This window comes from Solanum pennellii, chromosome 1 (genome assembly GCF_001406875.1).
Source record: "Solanum pennellii chromosome 1, SPENNV200".
In the NCBI taxonomy this organism is placed as follows: Eukaryota; Viridiplantae; Streptophyta; class Magnoliopsida; order Solanales; family Solanaceae; genus Solanum; species Solanum pennellii.
The window spans coordinates 79,149,290-79,153,872 of NC_028637.1; positions in this window are offsets into that span (position 1 = coordinate 79,149,290).

Genomic DNA, 4,583 nt, shown 5'->3' on the forward strand with positions numbered 1-4,583 from the left:
AAGACTCTCGTATCAATCATCGCATAATATACTCTAAAAATGAGAAAGAATTTAAAACTTTCTTCCCACACGAAGAATATTTTCATTAATACGCAAACGGAAGACTTTTAAAATATCTACCTTTACAATGTCTCATTTAAACCATCTAATATTTTGATTGTACAACACTTGGGACTAAGCCCATACAAGATTTAAAATAACTAAAGACATAAAAGGAACATGTGGGTCTTGTCCTCGAATCAATGAGGACTCACCAATACTTCATCTCCAACCCTTAGAAACCTATCCGTCATCCATGACATATCAAGACTTCCAATTCCCTACAGTTTAGTCAAAAAGGGAAAAGAAGGGGTTAGCACATTGAAGACACTAAGTATGGAAGCCATGCAAAAACCATGAAAAAGTGACATTTAGTATAGAAACATGCTTTCACGACATTTTGATTAAAAAAAACCTTCATAAAAGAGTTTAAAAGACATAATCCAAGTCAACAATCACATATAGAAAATATTCAAGTAACATCAATCACATAACCATATTCACATGGACCCCCTACTAAAGGTTATCCTAAGACCCACCTAAGTAAGATATGAAGCGGCCGCCTACACAATCCCTTCACACTCACCTAGATGATCCTAAAGACTACCTAAAGTAAGTTATTCCATTTCATCACATATCACAGTTCCATATTCAATAAGATAGCATTTAGATCATTTAGACTCCCTACCTAAGGCTACTCTAAGAGTCACCTAAGTAAAACATGAAGAGACCACTCATACACTCTCTTCAAGCCTACCTAAGCAATCCTCAAAGCTACCCTAGATAAGTACCCTTTTTATAAAATATACTTCATTAAGAAACAATATTTTCATTAAAACCATTTTGAGAGAAAACAATACATTTAGAGGAATTCACATGTTGGTCTTGTAAAGACCTAGGGAACCCTCATCCTAGCATTTTCATAGCCTACTCGTGCAATGTATAGATAGTGTCCCATTCCACTACCTACACGTTATAGAACTTCTCCAACACTAGAATGAATCCCACATGATGAGAATAGACATTAACCATAGACCATACTAGCTAGGCATGGAATCTGGAGTCTACCCTACTTCGATGGTGGGTGTTCTACTTGCCAAGGGTAGAACTAGGACACATGTAGGCACATAGTTAAGGAATATCAAGGGTTCTTTGTAGTCTAGTCTCAACTTAAGTAGAGTCACTTTCCAAGCATATTCACTTGGTGCTATTCCATGTTCTCATAGAGTAAGTTCATCACAAGAGGCATATGAAAAGGTAACATTTCTCAACCTTACCAAATCATAATATCTCTACCAACTCAATGACTTTCTTAGAGATGGTTTCATGCCGTTCCGGCCAACCTATCCTTTAGTCCATCATTCACACGAGAAAAATACCATTACAGCTATCAACTTTAAGAATATCATAACCTTCTTTCTATGTTGAAGGTTCCAAGTCATTGACCATCTTTACTTAGTTCAATGTCATATATCACTCATACATACACATACATGACAAGGGTGCTTTAGCCTACCAAGTCAAGGGATCATATATTCACATATCTTTCATGCATCAAGAAGAGGGACTTAGGTCTACCAAATCAAGACTCAACATTCATCATATCACCCATACAATGTCATTCAAGTAACAAGTAGGGTCTAAGTCTACCACACAAGATACCCTATCAACACATATAGAAACTCATCACAATCTACCATAGTCACACATAATCATTTAAAGGACAACATGCTTTAACCTCACACATACATATACAACATCACCACATAAGACACTTCTAGACCTTTTATCATCATATATCATCACTTAAAGAAGAATCATAACATGAACATTCATACAAGATCACATACACATTACAAGAGTACTTCACTTCATACCTTCACATTATACAAGATCACACATATATTACATCATAACATCACCTAACATAGTCATATAACCCATATAATTTCTTACAATATCACCTTACTTCACATAAACATCTACACATTATACCTTCATATAAGCCCTAGCATAATACTACTATAATTCACATAAATAATGCCGACAAGGCCATGATCATCACATAATTAACACATAAACACCGCCACCGTAAGTGGACCATACCACTCAATACAATTCATTAGTAATTCTACATCAATTCTACACAATATAGAGAGATTCAAGTCAACTTACCACCTTTCCATCATCATCATCATCAATATTCCTTAGCCCTTTTCAATCAATTCACTTCACAAAGGCTCTTACCAATAGCCATATATAGAATTTTAAACCAAGAATCTAATCATACCAATTATTCAACAATATACAACATGAATATCATCAAACTAAGGCAGCCTATATACAATTCAATCATAATCCATACACAATTCAATAGCCCAAAACAATCTACACATGAATTCACTAATATCAAGCCATGATCAATTCACCCACATTATAGCCCAATTTAGAGATTTGAGAAGATCAAGGGTTCATAGAGATTTTCATTGGAAAACATCAATTATACATCAATAACATGATATCTCATTATTTGAAAACTTTTCATTGAAGAACCCATGACTTAGAGTAAAAATTGGACTTTTTCATAAACTTTGAAATCACTTTGAAATTGGCTCTAAGGTTAAAGCAGGAGTTAGATAAAGAACTCTGATACCTTATTAGAAGAAATCCAAAGATAATTTAAGAAGAACTCCATTAAAATCCATGATCCTAGCTCCCTCTTCATCTTGAGCTCTCACGGAGATTTTTTGGAGAAAACTTGGAAGCGAAAGGGTTTTGATTTAGGTGTTAGGGTCTAAATGAGAGTTAAATCACTTTAATACTCTTAAAATACACAAATACACCTAAAACAAATATCCATACAATTTAGAAGACTTGGGGTGAATTTCCCAAAATACCACAAGCTTGGATGAGTTGCAGGCAGACTTGTAGGTCCAAACCACACCCTACCAACGACGGGCCGTCGTTTGAACGACTGGTCGTCGTTTGGCACTGCATGCAGGATGCCTGGCAGCTTGTGACCTTGAGTTGGGGTCCTCCTCTAGGGCCCCTTGTAGGTCCGAGGTGGAGTTGTACCCGGACGTTAAACCCCTAAAAATACACATCTAGGTCTTAGGAACCTCCCTTAACAATTTCAATACCAATCAAGTCATGAAACATGCAAAGACACACTAGAACACATGTAAGTACATAAGGGACTAGTCGTCTAACGTCTTGGTCGTTCCTTGACGTTTGACTTCAAACTCAACCGGACTGACTTCGAAAGGCATAAACACATAATTAAGGTAGTTAACAGCCCTTAAAGCACAAGTGAAGCTCTAAATAATCCTAGTTCATTTTTAGGGTTGTTACAGAGGATAAATCAAATCCACTTCCATATTACAATAGTAAATTCCTCTAAAAAAGAATTTCATGACTATTCCAATATTTAAATCTTGAAATAGGTCTTTTCTTAAAATTTTAAAACATTCGCCATGGATGGAGGTGAGCTTGAAAATGGAGGCTAAAATGGGGAAGAAGAAGAAAATAAAATAATTAAAAACTGATTAAAAAAGTTTTTCACGTGCAATAAATGAGTGGATCACACTCTCTATGACGTGTCTGCAGAAAGTGTCAAAATGACACAACGAAAACTTATGTTAGGTGTCTAAAATCAACAAAGTCTAGTTTAACTGTCTAAGTGAAAATTGGGGCCAAGTTTAGGGGGTTACCGATGGGTTTGACCTTCATTTATGAACAACTTTCACATTTAGCAAACATAAAAATCATATTTGTATTCTATAGCTATATTTTGCATTGCCCTCCATAGAAAACTTTATGTTTGCCATTGCGCATCAGATTGTATAAATCCTTGGAGATATCAGATTTGTACAAAATCGCTGACAGCTCTCAATTCAATTTTGTGTGTTCGTATATCTGCATTAAATTTTAATTTGTATACAATCAAATCGGAATAAAACGTTTGTATATAAAATATCTCTGTCGCTTCGTACAAACACAAATTATACGCTGTATTTTGTATACATATGTGTTTATATAAAGAGAGAAAATGAGAAAGACAAAAGGGAACTCGTAGGGGAAGATTTGTATTGTATAATTATAAGTGTATAGGACGAAGATATACATATTTGCACGTGTATATACAATTTTCTCTCGCTTTATACAAAAAGAAACACAATTTATACATTTGTGTTTTTATAAGTGTGAGACATGGTAGAGACTGACGAGCGAAAATTTCAGGGAGAGAGGTGAATGACAATATGTAACGACCTGTTTAGTCGTTTTAAGCAGCAGATTTTATTTCTGGAAAAACTGTGTGAGTCGACGGAACCCACGATGGACCGTCGTGGGCACGACGGACCGTCGAGGGGGTCTCAATCCAAAACACTTAGAATTCTGAAATTTGGGTACTGAAATCGACTCTCTGAACTTCGTGACGACATGGCAGGACGGACCGTCGTGGGCACGACGGACCGTCACAGACTCTTCAAGGAAATTGAGTCTCTGAACTCTGTGACGGAGCAGCAGGACGGACCGTCGCAGGC